The sequence below is a fragment of the Rhea americana genome, unplaced genomic scaffold (assembly GCF_003343005.1).
Source record: "Rhea americana isolate MKP2758 unplaced genomic scaffold, rheAme1 scaffold_46, whole genome shotgun sequence".
NCBI classification, from domain to species: domain Eukaryota; kingdom Metazoa; phylum Chordata; class Aves; order Rheiformes; family Rheidae; genus Rhea; species Rhea americana.
In genome coordinates, this window is record NW_028186601.1 from 44,052 (window position 1) to 63,798 (window position 19,747).

Consider the following 19,747-nt stretch of genomic DNA (forward strand, 5'->3'; position numbering starts at 1 on the left):
CTTGAAATGTAGCTTTTAATCTACCGTACTTTATTCAAACTTTTAAGCTACATATAATAAACTATAACTGAAATGAAGAGAAGAAAAAGTCAATTTCATCTCCTCAATATAGTTACTGTTTAATTGAAGACATTTTCATACCCAAGAATATTTTCTCCTTTTTCACCCAGACTGTAATTTCAGATTTCAAGAGCTGTTGTGTTTGATGCTATAGAGAGTATAACCTAGATGGATATTGCCATTTAATGCTTAATCTACCAACTGTTCTGTGCAGAAATGATGGTCAAAATGATAATGAGCATGTTACTCTCTAAACAGAGAGCATATGTATGTGTGTATAGACTTGCATCTTCTATGTATCTAAAGACAGAAACACAACTCAGTAAGGAGACAGGTTCTAACTAGGCTCAAACCAGGATTACTCGTGTCTCTATTCTGCAATTTTTCAGGCACTTACTCCTGGTAAGCACCAAACTATCAAGTCAATCAGCTGTCTGTCGGCTAAGGGTAGGGAGTATTAGTAGGTAGTAAACTTCATTTCCCTACATATAAACTTCTTCACATTACTCTGGTATGCCACTGCTCTTATGTACAGTATATAATTTCTCAAATTCTATTATATTCAGTGGAAAGGGGTTTCTTGCATTTTTTGCATGTTACTGCCTAATTCCACACACCAAGTGGAATTCTACCTAAAATAATCTCTTAAATAAAACAGAAGTCACCTCATGCTCCATTATTTTCAGAGTAGGTTTCAGTCCATTCCAGAGCTGGTGCAATTTGGTTGCAGACCTGGTGCAATTTGGAAGCAGAAACAAAAAGACATCAGGTAAAAGTTTCAGAAAGATGAAAACAATGTAAAGCATAATGGAGGTGAAGTAGAGGAGGTATGATCCAAATGAAAATGAACTTATCTCAAAACCCTGCAACTCTTGAAACGCTCCCTTTTTTCTCTTTGTGACATCTTTGAGAATTGTTATTATTTTAAGAAGAATAAATTATTTGCATCAAGTATTTTCCTGTCTATTTTATAAAAACAAAACAATATTGGATGCTAAATCAAAAAAGTATGGGGAAAGAACACCTGAAATAAGGATGGTTTAGGCCTGGGCAAGAAAACGGCTCTAGACATTCATCGCATTGTACAGAGAAGTAGAAGAGGAGGTTTACCTACAAGCTGGCTATCAAGAAGATGCAGTCAGACTCTTCACTGTTGATCATGGTAGGAGAATGAGAGACAGTAAGTTGAAACAATAGAGACTCAGACTGGATTTAAGGGAAAACTTTTCCCACAAAGGCAGTGGGGCAGGGGAACAAACTGTCACTGTGCAGCCTTCTTCCTTGGAGCTTTTCAAGACCCAACTGGCAAAAGTCCCCATCAACCTTCTCTGATTCATGGCTGAGTCTCCTTTGTGCAGAGAGTTGGATTAAAAACCTCCTGCAACCTTTTCTAGCCTGAATTTTCCTATGATGCCATGACAATCCTAAAAGATGCCACAAACCAAGATTGCTTGTGCTTAAACTCTATTCCAGTATTTATAATAACCTCTTTTTCTTTTTTTTATAGCAGATAGATTATTAAAATCAAAAGCAGTCAATATGAATTACTCCTCTGACTCTTTCGAGTAACTGGTACACTTTCATTGAGTTATGTGGGGTTAAATTATGGCATCTCTCTTATGGAAATACACAGTCTTGATATAAAATGAAAAAAGTATCAGTGATGTTCCTTGGTAAAGAGTCTCAGAGATTCATTTCTCAGTTACCAAGTTGTACATTGTCTCTAGGTTGTAAGCACTATGAACACTTCCTTGAGCAACTACTTAGAAAACGAGCAGAGGAGCAACAACTCTTGCCTGAGTTCTCAGCAATAAAAAGAATTCAAAATATTCTAAAGCTGGGTGGTTCTTCAGGAATAATGTCACTTTGACTCATCATCCTTTTGAGATTCAGAGAAGCTGCTTCAGTGGTGCTTGTTATAAGTACAGGGAGCTACATAAAATTGAAGAAACTTTCAGGAAGGAAAGCCACAAGGAAAAAATGTGGCCAGACTGCAGAGACGCTGTGCAAAAACATTATGTTGAAATAGAGCAAATAAATAGACCACATATGTCTCAGAAAGACTTCACACCAAAAACTATCGATATAACTAATTAGCAAGATAAGGAAGCTTATTAGAAGTGAGGAGACATCCTTGAGAGGAAATATATATATATACAAATAAAACTACGTACACACATATATAAATCCATGTGTGTGCATGTATGTATGTGTTTATATAAAATATACACAAACACTTTTCCTTCCCTCCCCACAAATAAGAAAGAGGGATCAGACACTCATGAGTTATATATTGAAACAAAGAAGGTAGGCCAAGAAAAAATGAGGCTTGAGGAACAGCCTCTAAGAAATTCATTAAAATGAATTTCTGCCAAATTTCTCTGCCAAATGCACTGATAGCAGAAAGTCCAGCAAAGAATCTTAAAGCTAATACATGATTAAGGTATAAAGAAAATATTTGGAGCAGATAAGGCTAAAATGGAAAATTAAAGAAATATTTGCCTCTCTATGTTCTGTGAAGATGTTTGGAGAGATTTCCATTCCAGAAGCTCTTATTTCCGGTGGAGGTGCCAAGCAGATGTGTGTCAGATATGTATCAGATTGAAATTTCAGTAGAAGAGGCTGTAGAGTAAACTAACAAAATGAACAGCAATGAATCAGTAGGGCCATTAGGCCCTCTAGTCAAGAGTTCTTGATGAGCCAAGAAATAAAATAGCCAAACTAATAATTGTGTAAACTTCACACTTAAAAACTGCCTTGGAGCAAGAGAATTGGCAAATTGGTAATGGAGAATATTCCACTACCAAAAGTACTGAAGTCTATGTTTAAAAATTCAACCAGATAAATCTCTAATGGAGAGGAGATGGAAAAGACAAAAAACCTCCAAACAAACAAACAAAACCCCAGGATTATTAAATAAAAAGATGCATCCATCCCAAAATGACTAGAAAATGGAAAAGTTCCACCACATGCTTAGAGCATTATTCAAAGGATATTGGCTATAGGCAGAGACAGGACACTAGGCTAAATGAATCTTATTCTGACCTAAGATATGCGAGATTCTTTTGTTTTCTGTTTTGTCTCTTTTTTTAATGATTTGAGAAGTTTTACTGGCTTTAAAATTTTAATCACTGGATGCAATATGCTTGTCTCTGTTACATTAAAATATCCCATGTAACAGCTACCTTCTGCTTACATACATGATAAACCATAATCAAGTCACCTCTGAAGTGAACCATCTTGACAATGAAATTAATATGAGAAAGAAAAGCCTTATATGTATGTAATGAACTTCCTAACTCAGTATCAAGTATAGTATGACACCACTCCTTTAATCTACTTTGTTATAAACCACATGTAGTTCCTAATGTCAAGAATCTGTAATAATTTGCACCTAAGCCACTAATAAAGTGTTGAACTCTTCCCAGGTGTTCAAAGACATTTGAAAGATTTATTTTCAAAAGTCGTATAATTATAATAGAGACAATTTAATTAGAGATTCAAAGATGTTCTGTAATAGAACCCTGCGATACAATCTTCTTTTGAACCTGAACTAGTGTGAAGAGGTAAAACCACCTTCAGTCGTTCAACAGTACAGGCTTAGTAGTATTTCATAGAATCATAGAATTTCATAGAATCATGGAATCAGTAAGGTTGGAAGGGACCTCTGCAGATCATCTAGTCCAACCTCACTGCTCAGCAGGGTCACCTACAGCATGGTAGACAGGGTTGCATCCAGGCGGGCCTTGAAGATCTCCAGAGAAGGAGACTCCACAACCTCTCTGAGCAACCTGGTCCAGTGCTTCGTCACTCTCACAGGGAAGAAATTCCCCCTCACGGTCAGGCAGAACTTCCCGTGCTTCAATTTCTGCCCATTGCCTCTTGTCCTGTCACACGGGACAACTGAAAAGAGTTTGTCCCCTGGACACCCTCCCTTCAGGTACTTGCACACATTGATAAGATCCCCCCTCAGGCTTCTCTTCCCCAGCCTGAAGAGGCCCAGCTCTCGCAGCCGTTCCTCATAGGACAGGTGCTCCAGCCCTCTGGTCATCTTTGTAGCCCTACACTGGACTCTCTCCAGTAGCTCCATGTCTCTGTTGTTCTGGGGAGCTCAGAACTGGACACAGGACTCGAGATGAGGGCTGAGGAGAGGGGCAGGATCACCTCCCTCCACCTGCTGGCAACATGCTTCCTAATTCACCCCAAGAGACCATTGGCCTTCTTGGTCACAAGGGCGCATTGCTGCATCATGGTCAACTTGTCATCCACCTGCACTCCCAGGTCTTTCTCTGCAGGGCTGCTCTCCAGAAGGTCAGCCCCCAGCTTGTACTGGTGCATAGCGTTATTTCTCCCTAGGTGCAGGGCTCTGCACTTGCCCTTGTTGAACCTCAGGAGGTTCCTCTCCACCCAACTCCCCAGCCTGTCCAGGTCTCTCTGAATGGCAGCACAGCCCTCAGGTGTGTCAGGCACTCCTCCCAGCTTGGTAGCACCAGCAAACTTGCAGAGGAGGCACTCTGTCCCCTCGTCCAGGTTGTTGATGAAGTTGAACAGGATGGGACCCGGTACTGAGCCCTGGGGGGTGTCACTAGCCACAGGCCTCCAACTAGACTCCATGTCACTGATGACGACCCTCTGAGCTCTGCCTTTCAGCCAGTTCTCAATCCACCTCACTGTCCACTCGTCTAACCCACACTTTCTGAGCTTCTCTGGGAGGATGTTATGGGAGACAGTGTCAAAAGCCTTGCTGAAGTGAAGGTACACTATGATGTCCACTGCTCTCCCCTCATTTACCCAGCCAGTCTTACCCAGAAGAAAGAATTGTACTTGAAACACAATTTATTTTCACATATATGGAGGCTTGAAGCAGCTTATTGATGCTGCTTTCTCTAAGTTTTTAGCGCTAGCTCAATATAAATTTTAATAATTCTCATTTTCCATACATCAAATGAAGACCATAGTGCTAATAACATATCTCTAGGATTTCACTTGTAAATGTCTTTGTAGTCCTCATTTGGAATTTACTAGGTATAATTTGGAGTCAAATCCAATAAAGAAAGAAAGTATGATTTTTTTTTGTCATCTATCATCCAAACCTGTATTTTGTAGGCATGAAATGCATCAGACATAGTTTCTCAATAGACTTTTTTTCCACTCCTCTTCTAATCTTTGCCTAAGCATTAACTCTGTCTCCCATCTGTGTGACATATGTGACATATTTATCAGCCTAGGAAATGCTGAGAGGAGGAGAAAAAAAAATCTAAACATACTTTATGTCACAACTGATAGAAACAGATTTGTTTCATTGGCATGAAGGACAAGAGAGAGCAAAGCCTGCTTCAGATTAAAATCTGGAGATTTAATTTTTAATTAAAAATACAATTTTTAATAAAAATAAAATATTTTAATTTTAAAAATTAAAATTAAAATCCACACAGATTTTTGTGACCTTGCACTGTTCATAGAACATCTTGCTATTTTCCACACAGGTTTTTGTTCCGTTTTCGTAAAGCCATGAGGAGAACTCTCTCGGAACCTTGCACAAGGTCTCTTCAGCTTAGATTTCATGCTGAATACCAGTACCAGACACCTGCTGGACTTCAAATGACACTTAGAAAACCTTTCAGGGTTTTGCTAATGAACGAATGAATTGTGAACAAAAATGTTTAACAAACATTCGTGTAAATTCAGTTGCATTGTAATGTTCAATTACTTCATAAGGTATGAGCCCTCTTAAATAACAGCTGGACTTAGTTCAAGCTGCAGTGCATTTGAAACTAGCATAAGTAGTAGCAGAGAAGAAATAGAGAGACGCAGCTCATAGGTCTTTTAAGGCTTAGGTCTCAATCCAAGAGGTGAAGTTGAGAAAAAAAATAAATTCACAGGACTTACAGATTTGCAGGTGGATGATGAAGACTTTGATCTTCTCAGTTATATTTATTTCATGAAGGCAGAGTTTTGTAAACAAAGCAGAGAGCAACACCACTATCATTACCTCCCTCCAAATTCAACGTTAAAAAAAATCCTGAATAAAAATTTTCAGCAAATTCATCTGAAAGTTAAAGTTGATTTTGACACGTAAGTAATCTCAGAAAGAGAAAGGCTGCTCAGGCAGACATTGTGCTGCAAGGGTGAAAATAAATAGAGGTAGAAGAGAGAGGAAAGAGAGAACCAGGAGAAAGAAATAGATTCTTGAATGTTTCTGAAGCCTGATTGCAAGGATTCATCTGATACTGCTCAAAGAGGATGGTAAACAAAAATGAAAGAGCTATATACTGTCCTGGAATGGGAGGAGGCAGTATAGAAAATGGAGAGGCAGGGGGACAAGACCAAAAAAAAGAAAATAATAATAGCAATGGGAAACCACTCTTCCCCTCCACACAAAATTCAGAAAAAAGAATAAATTATCAGAGAAAATGAATTACCTTTCTTTCAGGGGTAACAGAGTAGTTTTAGCAATGCTGTCTAAGTATAACATAGCTAGCTTTAGTCCACACTTGCAGGACAGATGACTGATTCTATAAGTTTCAGGTGCAGCTCCAGAATAACTTTAGAAAATGAGCGGAATTTACTAATGTGAGACAGTTGTCAGCAGGAGAGAAAGAAATTAAAGTCTGATCTCTAATTGCTGATGGGTCTCTGGACATGATCAGTATATCACAAATTTTTGCCGGCATTTGACCTTGGATTATTCAGAGCCTATACTTCTTCATACTTGTCAGAAAACTTAAAGTAACCACTGAAAACAGCTTCTCTGATCATTGTTATTTCAACAAAGCAGGTCAGCGGCCTGTCAACTCTTTCGTGTAACCTTCTCCTTATTATAAGACCAGTCCATCAAGGTAACTTCAGGGATGCTTCTAAATTATTTTTTAATAAGGCAGCATTATGCTGACACAACAAAAGCTCAGTATTCTCCAATCCTTCCTGTCCTTTGTCATGAACCCATGGCACAACAAAAAGCAACCCTCTCCTTACTCTCAAACCTTTGAGGAAGAGGAATTTGTTAGAAAAAACAAAAATGAAAAGGATATTGGAAATGTTTCCGAAGCTATTTACTATTTAGTCCTCCAATTTGTATACATATAGGTGCAATATCCTTCTCGATTTCTGACACTATTGTCATTATTACATGACTGACAGTTAAAAGCAAAAGAAAAAGAACATGAAAGATCATATATAAAGGTTATGTACTTTGGCTTGATTTTCATCCCCTTTTACCCCAACTTGAAACCTTCAGATTTCTTTTCTTAACTGTCTGAGAGTCCTAACAAGTCCCAATGGCATTTTCACCACCTTTCCAACTGGTCAAAAGAACAGTTGAAATATGGATAGTTGACTAGCTTTGGAGAGTCAGACTAGATAATAACAGTCTCATCATGATTGGTGTAAATTAGAGTTTATTAAAAGCTAAAACATTCTCAATTCCTTCCAGGATGGGTTTTAAGTTACACAATCATTTTCATATTTGTAAGGAACACTTCTCAGCTAGAGTAGCACAATGCTACTGTGCACCCTTCTCTGCACTGAATTTGTTAGGAGATGGCCAGAGCAAGAATTAAGGCTTAGCAAGGCCTAAATCCAGATTGCCTAGAAGACTCCTCAGTGCTCCAGGCTAAAGCCTCTATACTTCTCGGGTACAGTGGGACTTTTCACAATAAGAATGTGTTATCAGTATGCAAAATAAGAATTTCTTGGCCAAATGCAAGACCAATTAATTAGCCTTGCTGAAAATTAAAGACCACAAAAACCTTATTACTTCTGGGGCAGATCACCTCTGTCACCTCCTTCCTTCTCCCACCTAACTATACGGACTGAAACATTTATAAAGGAAACTCTCACTTCCAGAACCAAACATAGTACTTACCTACATTCATTTTTTCTACAGAAGAGTGTAAAGGAATAATCATGTAGACAATATACTTTTACAGAGCTTAACATATTACTGGAAAGAGATCAGAGATTAATGTCATACAGTATACAGGCAAGAATTTCTCTCCATCTAGTTCCTGAGACACCTCAGTACTCAACTTTTGCTGAGACAGGGACCTTAAGAAAAAAAGCACATAGAAAATATTTTTCTGACTGTCTGACAGGAGAATGACTAAACAATTGTACTGGCTATAGGATAAAACTAATAAAAAGGGCTGAGCTGATTAAAGAAAATTCTGCCAATCAATCTGCATTAAAAAGTCTTCTAACTTACACAATGCAAAATCCAGACACATAAGAAGAATATGCTTACACTGTGCAACCTGGTCATTACGCAGTGCTTTATTGATTCACTCAGTTTTCTTTTGTAATTAAAATTTCCTTTTCATACATTGAGCTGGGGTAAAGGGGAGGACAGAGACAAGAAACAAAAAAAAGCACAGCTACCATGTAAGAAAGAATAGTAACCAGACGGAGGGAATCTTTTTATTCTGTCTCTCAATAGCATTAAAAACTACAAGCAAATAATTCAAAATATCAAAGTTATCATATTTGATATTTTTGAAGCAATGGATACTAAAATTAGATTTAAAATACTTCAGCTTTATGATGGAGAACAGTACCAAAAACTCTCAAAGTCATGCTTACTAGGAGAAAAATAATCCATGTTAATTAAGCATATTTTCTAACTTTGCATTTAAAAGAAAGATTACAACATATTTTATATTGATGTTTTTACAGAAAATATTCTTCCATAGAGAATTACTTCTATATTAATATTTATGATATGCATATTGGTAGTTTCGGTTCGCTACAGTTTGCTCTCATTCAAAATACTTTAGAAATGCTAGATATCTGCAATTGCCCTGTAATTCCATCCATGATATTAAAATAGCTTTAGGGGTTAGCTCAAATCTTAGTGGCTTGAGGGTAGTCTTTGATTTTAATAAAGAAGCCTATGGAAAGAGCAAGCTGTCAATTTAATTACAAGTAGGTCAGAGCTAAACTAGGCCATTTCTTCTCTGGGCCAAATCACATGCCAGAGGAAAAAAAGCTGGGATAAAAGGGTTTTGCTGCAAATGCCAATCAATTGTTACAGAACCAAGCAAATGAATCAGACAGTGACTTTTACAGAGCAAAGCAGCAGTTGCCAAGATCACCTATGGAAATAGAGCAATGCAATGGCAAGTGTAGCAGTCCCTCGTCATGGGAGGGAATCCTTAGGTTAAGATTTCCATAGGTGGGACTGAAAAGATTTGCTTTTTCTGTAGATTACACTAAGATTACACTATGTAAAGAGAAGGAGAAGGGAGCCAAGTGGCAAATTTAAGAAATGTCATTAATTTATCCAGTGTTGTGTAACTCATCTCTGACAGTGATCTTTGCACCAAAAAAAAAAAAAAAAAAAAGGATTTAATGTTGAAAATATGTCTAATAGCAAATTACATCAGAAATCTTCTCCCCCTTCTCCTACCCTCAAATGTCATATCATAGCATAGCTTGAAACAGGAACCTGAATTTTCTTTATTTTCTTGTGAGGCCATCATTGTGTAAATAAGCACAATTGTGGACATGATTTTGCACCTGCTCCCCATTTCTTTGACAAATGGTCATTTTCTTTGAGGCAAGTCATCATTCTTTGGTCTGTCCTCCACACTGCATTATTTAACATGCACATGACTGCCTTAAAATCTTCCTCAAATCAGACTCTTACAATAATAGACACTTCATGTGAAGAAATCAGGGAGACACATTGCCAAAAATGCATATCGCATAACCAGAGAAAGAGTGAAGAGACAAAAAAGTCACAGAGAATCAGATGAATTAGCACAAAGCACAAAATCACAAATCAAATCGGAAACAGAGTAGGAAAGAAAAGTCAGTACAGTTTCCCTGTTGTCTGAAGGAAATAATAAAATATAATAAATAATAAATAAATAAATAATAAAATATAAAATAAAATAAACACTTCAATAATGTTTTTAAAGATAGTAATCATCTATTTGATTTTGGCATCAGATGTCTCATAAAGCTAATGACATCGAGTGAGATTCTCAGCACCCTCATTTCCCCAGAATCAGAAGACCACCAGCACACCAGAGACACTAACTCTGGTACGGTATGGCTCTCACATTTGCTATGACCTGGTGATGCAGTCTCTGCTTGTTCTCAGTGCCTTTTAGTTATGGTCTCACTAGAAACACTGAAAAATATATAGTCGGTCTCAAATACAGGTGCATAAGAGGGAATGATCTTACGCAATTTTTCCCATTCAATGCATCTACAGTCTAACACTCTGTCTGTGTTAACACTTTGTCTATGTTAGTAAATCAACATTTCTAGAGAACTTTTATAGGCAGTGGGGCTCAATCGCCTCTACCATTAAGTTGCTAGAGTTGCCACAGACACAGTTTTGACCACAATTAACTTACCCTCTTCTAACAATTCCTGTACATGATTTGGGAGTTAGCAGGAATAAGTTTAGAAGCACTCGTCCTGTTTGGAAAGGTAAAGCAGTTTAACGTGATGGAGCCAGGCCATTCTACGCCAGTTGGCTCTAGGGCCACATTTAGTCTGTGTCTGCATTAGTATGTAAAGCGGCAGAATAGAAACTTATCTATAGACAGAAATATTTGGTGACAACCCAACATTCACACAAACCCCATAAATACACACAGTAAAGACAAGCTCTAGTTGCAATGACGGAACTGCCCAGCCTTAGCTCTTGAAGTGTCACATGCATTCCTGGAGCACATCTTCTAGATTAGTTTAACTTGAACAGAATATCATTTGCACACGCCACAACTACTTCTCAGTGCAAACCAAAATATGATATATGAGATGACTAGGCGATTTTCTTGAAAAGCACACCCCTGAGCCAAACTAAAATATTATACAAGTACACCCTGATTCTACTGGTAGAAATTGAATACAGGTACTAACCGTAAGGAAAAAGGAAAAGAATCTCCTTTACATTATTTTATGACATCACCAGCAATACATTATATAACACAACAACTTATTTCTTCATTGAGGGTAATGTTTTAACTACAAACACAAATTCTAGAGGAGATGTTTTGATCTTGAAGCAAAATAAAAMTGCTTCAGTCCCTAAGATTCATCTACTGTTGCACATGACTGTAAAATTAAAATATTTTAGCTGTTACATCRGATTGTTTCTACAGCAACATCTGTAACTTATTTAAAAAAAAATGAAGCAAAAATGCTAAAATATCTCAAAAAAATCTTTTGGAAAACAAACAACTGTTCCTTGGGACACCGATATTAACAGCTTCCAAATATTTAGGAAATTTATCTTCCTTCTCACGGCCACACACTCAGAGACATCCTAATCAACAGTCATAGAAATTATTTAAGAGAAAACAACTAGAAGAGGCAACTTTTACTAGCTCCAGTAACATTTGTCTTCAATATCTCTAACTAAACATCAGCCCTTCACCATCAGCCTGATTGGATGCAGCCAGGAATGGTAAAAGCAGTGGAGGAGACAAACCCATATTATGTTCTATTTTCTGTTAATGGGAATTTCCTTTAGCAGACATCATACTGGCAGGAGCAAAGATTACAAACCTGATACGTTGATTGCTTTGTGATGGATGCCTAAAACTCAAGTACTCAAGCTTTATTCAAAARCAAAAAACAAAAAGCCCAGCATCCTGCAGTCAGAGAATTTTAAAAGGCAGCTTCAATGAGATTTTTTTTAAAAAAGAACCTCAAACTAACCTACCAATGGGAACTACAGAGCCTACAATCAAAACAAATGATCAGGTCAAATAAGCCRAATCTTAACTTTGCAGTATGAAGCTATTACAAATGCCTGTTTTTCTATTGTACAAGTGGAACAGATTGAAGCACTCCTGACAGCACTATGGAGCCCTACATGCAGAATAAGACACAATTAGATAGCATAAAAAAGAAAAAGTCCAGTTACACTGAAATATTACAAGACATATTGTCAAAATTGTCAGACCAGAYTACTTTGTATAGGACAAGCAAAAACATTTATATTAGGGAATATCAGGGCCCAAAGACTTATGCTATTAAGTTAGATAGTAAAAAGATATTACTAAGTTTTGGTAGGCCTTATTATTTTCTAAATACATATCTAATAGAGATGAGGCTAAGAACTTACATGTAACTTAAGAATATAAGGCACTATATGGTACTTTATTAGATTCATGCAAAAGGCATCATTACACTGAAGTTTTAAAGGCTACAGTTATTTCACTTTTATAGTAATTAWGTTACTTGTTTAAAGTTAAATGCTTTGAGGATGCTTATTCTCAAAACCCTCTTGAAATACTATTCGAGGATATTTGCKCTCTCACTCAAGACAAAATGTTAGYTAATGTTATGAAYAGATAGWTGCCTTAACTCTGTCTTTCCYCATTTCTACTGAATTAATTGCATYCTTATGAAATAATTCCACAAAATTCTGATTCTTGCCTTCCCCATAAACTCTCTCAAGTCATTATAATCCATTTTCTTCTTGTTTGAAATCTTCACAAAGCTCTGTGATCAGTTACTAGAAATATGCACTGGTATATTCCAGCCATTCCATGTCTTGGATGTGATCCGCTTCTGTTGTACGTATAAAACACAAAACGTCTGGCCTTTTGATGATAAGGAGATGATTCTTCTCCAGTAAGAAAGAACATTATATGTCCAAGAACAAGCACACTTTTCCTTATTCTTACATTTCATATTCAGGTTGCACCCTTACTCACTCCAGTTACTGAACTAACTCCGTGTTATAAAGTTGCCTCTAACAATTTTATTCGTTTTGACAAGACGGTCTAGAAGGTTACAGATTCAGGCTGTGCTTTATATTATGCATTAGATACAATATGCAAAGAAAGGATAACAGTACTATTTCCTATCAAATGATGACATAGTTCAAGATAGGAAAAATGCTCTAGATATTATTATGAAGTGTAATCTGTACCCTATCATTTCATCAAATCTAAATTCATTTCTCAAGTTACATATACAACTATAGATTTAGTGTAGTTTTTCCTGTGTTGTTTTACATTTTTTTCTCCTCTATACCTTGGTTACTCTAGTAGTATTTTCATCACAGTGCTTTTTGAAAGTACTGATGAAGCAAGTGCTTCAGCAACAAGTAAAAACTGATACATAAAACATTTCTGATACATTTCTGATACATAAAAGTGGAATAATTTTTCATTACTCAAGATTTATTTTAGGATATTTGCTATCCGATTCTGCCATACAGCCTTTAGCATTCATAAAAACCACCACAGGAAGTTGCCTGTTGTAGCTGAAGAAGAAAAATTTCTTCAGCGCTGATATTCTGGACAGAAGTGTCATAGTGGTTTGCTTGCGCTCGTGGAGATGTGTTTTAGTCAAGTGTTTGCAGTACCTTCCTGTTCCCACCAGCTCTGCTCAAGTCCTTCTTTTCTATGCACTGAGTGCTTTCGTAGTGTAAGAACTATTCATACTCACATCAGGTGCAGCAGCAGAGATCTCACTTCCAAAACCGTATTGTGACGCACATGAATGTAACTGTAAAGATGAACTGAAGATGTGTATCATTTATTGAAACTTTTTCCGTTTGTCGTCTGTTTCCTTCAACATTTATTTGCACAAAGAATTATGAATTGTTTTACAATTTCTGTCAAAAAAAAATCCTCACAAATTTTCTGGTATTGTCACTATTTTGGAAGCAATATCTGATAGATGATAGATGATACATTTTAAATATTATTTGATTTATCTGAAATTTCATAGTTTGTGTTTTGATTTCAGAAGTAATTTAATAGCTTATTAGTAGCTTGTATAATTTTAAGGTTTGCTCAATACATTCTGGTCTTATGACTGTACAATTCATTTATTTACACTAAAATCAGTCTCACTCTTATAGTTCTTCACTTCAGCTGAATTCCTTTATCCTGAGCATGTATCTATTTTTTTCCTATAGGCACCTAACTTCTTCTGTTTGGGTGCGATAATTTCCTCTAACACATGTAACTGCCCAAGGACCACGAGATTCAGAGAATTTAAGGTGCTTCTTGGCAGCCACTTAAATAAAAAAAGTTGAAGTCTAATTCCTATGGACATCTATGGTTGCATATTCACACTATTGCCAGACAACTCATTTTGTTTTCATCATTGTTTTCCCACCTTCTCTCTAGTATTCAGATTTCCAGGATAACCTCCTCCTTTTCCTTCGAGCCTTTTAAGTCAGAAGGTGTAGAGGTTATCTGCTAATAATTCATGCAAGTCTTGTAAAGACAGGAAGATCATTTTCAGATAATTCCTTATTTTCACCATCCAAACAATCTAAACAAATAAAAAACCTCCCAAATAAACAAATATCATAGTCTCAAGATGCCTCATTGAAACATGATTTAGACAGTGTGCTGAACAAAAATTTTAGGCTACTTCCTAAGTACCATGAAGAGACTAATTTGATAGGATTGTCAGTTTTCAACCGCACTCTTCAAAAGTGCTTGAATTATTTTTCTTTTTTTGGTCAAATACTGTTTCTAACCTGTTTTTCTGTATGTTTTCCATTAAGGATGATGTGTTGTTATCCTTACTTCACATGTAAGATAGAAAGTAATAGCATACTCTAATTTTAAGCAACTAAAAATGAAAATATTAAACATTGAATATTTAGCATTTGAAAAAAAAATTTATTTAGGAAAACTTACAAGAAATACAATATCTGCAGGATACTGAGTCTAAATTGTTTTTAGCCTGCAAGAAATTTTTTTACAGGGCAGAAATCATTCTTACTTGGAAGCAACACAGGCAAAAAATTAGAGGTCAACTATGAGTGCAGTACTTAACCACAAGACCTTTGCCACCACATAATTATCCTGCTATTGCAAGAAAACAAATCTCTATTCTTTTTCTCAGGAGTTAGCATCCAGGACATAGCATCGTTATGTCACAGGACAGCTGAATTAGTTATTTTTTTCTCTAGAAAACTTTTACAATAATATCAGAAATGTATGGAATGTCTAACAGTCTTAAGAAAATAGTCACTATCATGTTTACAGATCCCTGATTTCAAAAACCGAAACCTGTAAGTCTATGCATGCAATGTTATATAGAGGAGATGATTTGCATACAAAGGAGTTTGCAAGAGGAGGAGATTACAATTTCTGATTCATTTTTCAAATTTTCTATCATAATCCTTTCCACACCATCAGTCACAATTAATTACAATTAAAATTGTAATTATTTTAAACTAAATTGACAATTACTCTCACATAAAAACATCATAATGTTAATACTTCATCTAAAAATGTACCTTAATTAATTCAATAATTTCTTCTTGCAATCCAAAATAAAATTTTCCCTCTTTTCCTATAAAGATAAAGATAATAAAAGTTATTAAAGTGGCAAATTATAATCATCTTCCATGCCAGCATAGGTTGCACATTTTCTAAAAAATTATATCTCCATTTGTCAAAACTTTTCTCTCCTATTATTAAGCCCTGAATGTGCATTTGAATATAATCTTTGGGGTTGTCAGATAGTCACAGAAGTTTCATTCCTAGCCTCAACATTTCCACTTATTGAAAACACACAGCTTTCTTCTCATGTGCTCAGAGCAGCAGGCAGCCAAGGATAGGCACTTCCAACACCATGTCCCTCTTTGTCCCTCCAGCAGGACAAATCAGCCTGGGCTTAGCTTTCAGTGCTGTACATGCCAATGAAACACTTTTCCTGAAATTATGAGGCTGAATGAAAGCCAAACTGGTCATTAACTTTAAAGTGCTCTATTGCATATTTGGTGAGAATTAAATATAAATGCTAATTAGGGTCTTCCTTAACACTGTGCCTGGGAAATAAAAGAAAAGGCACAACTACATTCTTCCATTTAAACATTCCTCAATTATAAGTAGACATTCAACACACAGTCCTTCTCCAGCTACTGCAGAAATGCCTGAGCTGGTTCAGCAGTTTGGACTCAGAAGTAGCATATCTGCTGCTTTTTAAAATGTACTGCATGACTTTACTAGGCCTGATTGATGCTGGGAGATTCCAAGCACCAGTTATTCATCTTGCTTTTCTTCACGTGTTAATTCAGGCAAATGCAAAGCTATATTTTGTATTAGCCAGGTTTTTACCCATTAAAGTTATTCCTTATCTCCACATTAACAATTTAATAGCAGTTATTCCTAGTAACTCTTCAAAATGGTAGCTACTTCATAGCTGAAAATGAGTCATACTCTGCAAGACAGTGAAGTCATTTCATGTTAGCTGAGAGTAGAGGACAAAATGCATTTCCAAAAATGACTCTGAGAGATGTGCCACTGGCATTCCATGTAACTGTGAGCTCTATTCAACTGAGTAAATGACTCATCTAGAATTGCATGTTGTTTATACACGATATACTTTTGATCATAAAAAAACCAAGCTGTTAAAGTATGTTACCAAGGAAAACTATTTTAATTCTAGAATAGTAATTAGGTGCAGATTGAGGCACAAATGTTGAATTCAAGATGGCTGGCACTGCCAGAAAGATGAACTGCTTCAAGTGCAGATTAAGGATCTAGAATATAAGAAGGTGGAGGGTAAATGATATGAAAAAATACAATTTTCCTTCTCAGGCTGAGATCAGGATTCATCATCAGTGTAATTCCTCCCCATAACCTAAAAAACATAACAGAAACACCATAACAGAAACCTTGCACATGGCCTTATTTTTCTATGCATGTCAGACAGATTTTTGACTAATAGTCAAATAAGCAGAGAAAGCGCTTACGTAAAGGGAAGTCTATCATCCCTTCCCCAGCTGCAGTGGACGATTGCAGGGGTCTTTCCAAAACACAAACCAATTTTACCCTTAAGTTAAGCCAGAGTTGTCATGGGGATGGTATAAGAGATTAAGTCAAAGTTTCATAGATCATTAGCGATCAGCTGAAATCTGCATTTCCCTAGGTCACACTTAAGCTATTAAATCACACTACTGTCAACTGAAAAGACAATAAAAACAATGTTTCCAAAGAAGAATCATGTTCTCTCATTCTTATATTTTCATTAAATTACACCCTTGTATTTAAACCTTCTAAACCAAAAGAAAAAACAGAATATCTCTGGAAGATTAAAATACATGCAAACAGTGCTAAGAAAAATTTGAAAGAAAAAGTACTTATAGAAAAGGTAGGGAGGGTGGAGTTATAACTTCAGCTTCTTTCTCTGCAATGGAAGCTCTAACTGAGAATGTATGGCATTTAAATTTATTTATTTATTTATCCTCAAGGGTGGCGCATACTCCAGTACATGACCTATGTACTATAACCAATGGAAAAAAAGAATAAAATAATAATAAAGCCAAACTGAAAAAATGAAAACTCATTTTTACTGAACATTATACGAATCTTTTCAGATATGTGCAATATAAAAATAGAAACTGATAGGGTATTTTGTCAGTTTGTTCATCTATACTTCAAAGGTTATAAAAAACTAAACACTGCAACTAAATACTGCAACAATTTCCCAGAGAGGAATTAAGTGACTTGTGTTAGCAATCATTAAAAATACTTTGTGTCATATTTCTATATACATGAAAAGATAAAATAGGGAATTAAGGCATAGTTTCCATATTTGTATTGAGTCACATACACATGCACATGCTGATAAATTTAGTAAGCTTTTCGATATATTAAAATCAGCTCAAATAATCCAGTATTTCAGTAATTAAACAGGCTATTTTTCTGCTCTTCTGTGTAGATGTATAGGACAAAAGCAATAATCCTTTTTTTTTTCCTTTGTGCTAGTGAAGCAGAAATGGGCAATTCATCAATACAGAAAATTAGGAAAGGAAACATCCTGATGGATGTTGAAGAAATGCATGAGTCAACCAATAAGACTGGCCTGGGAAGACTGGAAATATTGGCGATGACATGATATGCTATTTTATGCAAGCACATGGGGAAAAAAAGACAGGGAAGAAGAATTCAGTAGGTCACAAAATCTGCAAAACAATTTCAATCTTGAAATAATAGTAAGCACTTGAGAGAGATGTTAAGGTAAGATTTAGCAGGGCTTAGAGCCAGCATAATATAATAGCTAATATACATATATGTACATATATGCAGGTACATATATATATATGTATATATATGTAGTATTTCTAACCATTCATTCCCTCAGAATGAGATGCAAGTGGTTCATAAGTGACTCGCAGACCAAGGGCTCAAAAAGTATTGAATAGTTATCTCTCTTAAATTAGAAAAGATGAGTAGTAGCTACATCTGAACCCTTCACTACCACAGCGTTGTGTAAATATACGATAACATCTCACTACATCAAAATACATCCCAAAGGTTTCTTACAGACAAGCTCTGATTTAGAAGAAGATGAATATAAAAGAACGACAAATTTTACAAACACCACAGTCAAAGAAAACAGTATCAAGCTAATATTTCATAATTGTGTTGATGACAACAAGCCTGGCATTATATTGAAATGTTTACATCTTTTCAAAAGAATGGACAGAAAAAAATATATATTTCTCTTATAGCAAATGATTCTGAAATCCCACGAACAAATTCACAGTCACAAACATGATGCACTGACATACAAAGAATAGAAATAACAAAACACTTATACTGAGACATGGAGCCCTACTGTGCATGTAGCAAGAAACTGTAACATAAAATTTAAGTGAGGAAATTTATAAAGTATTTTCACTTGCTGCAACAAACTGCTTCTGCAGTGCAAAACTGAATTGTATAGAGAATTTGTTGATTACATTAAGTAATAAGTATTGCAAAGAGATAACTTGTTTTCTRTTCTTTGTGAACTTTGCAATACCTTCCAGCCATGGATTTAAGAATAAGTAGCGKCCTGTAACTGGCCATCACAGTCTTACTGGAATGATTTTCTGACGTCTGACAACATGCTAACTGTAATATACTGTGCTAAAGAAATCAAGGTACAKGATCTCAAAAAACCAAATGTTTCTTTATTGAACTCTTTAATTGTTCATTTTTTCCCTTACAATATAACATAAGATGATGACAAAGGTCTTATTCATCTAATCTTGCTTCTCGGCTGTTCCATCTAATGACTTAGTTTTACAATGAATGTAATTCTACAGACCCCAAAGGAAAGCTGGATTGAAAAATGACTGTAGGGCAGAGCTCAGAGGGTTGTGATCAATGGCATGAAGTCCAGCTGGAGGCCTGTAGCTAGCTGTGTCCCCCAGGGCTCAGTACTGGGCCCAGTCTTGTTCAATTTATTCATCAGTGACCTGGATGAAGGGACAGAGTGCCTCCTCAGCAAGTCTGCTGGTGATACAGAAATGAGAGGAGAGGCTGATACACCTGAAGGCTGGGCTGCCGTTCTGGGGAACCTGGACAGGATGGGGAGAGATGCAGAAAGGAACCTCGTGAAGTTCAACAAAGGCAAGTGCAGGGTCCTGCACCTAGAGAAGAATAATCCCACTTGTAATCCTTAGAAAAAACAAAAAGAAAAAAAGAAAAAGTGCTAAAGTAGGAGTCAAATTTTTCAGTCCTCAGGATTTTTATCTTTTGCTAGAAAAAAGTAATGTCCTGTAAGATCTTTGGAGGAAGACAAGAATTTGCTAGGTGAGGATCGCCAGACTTTCCTAAACTGTAGCCCACAGATAAGCATGCTGCAGGATTTTGTTAGGCGGCCCAACCAGGATAATCCTCTCATTTGGTAACATTGTATCTTCTTAAAACACAGCTAGGTTTAGATCAACTATATTTATAAAGAAAAGCAGTAAATA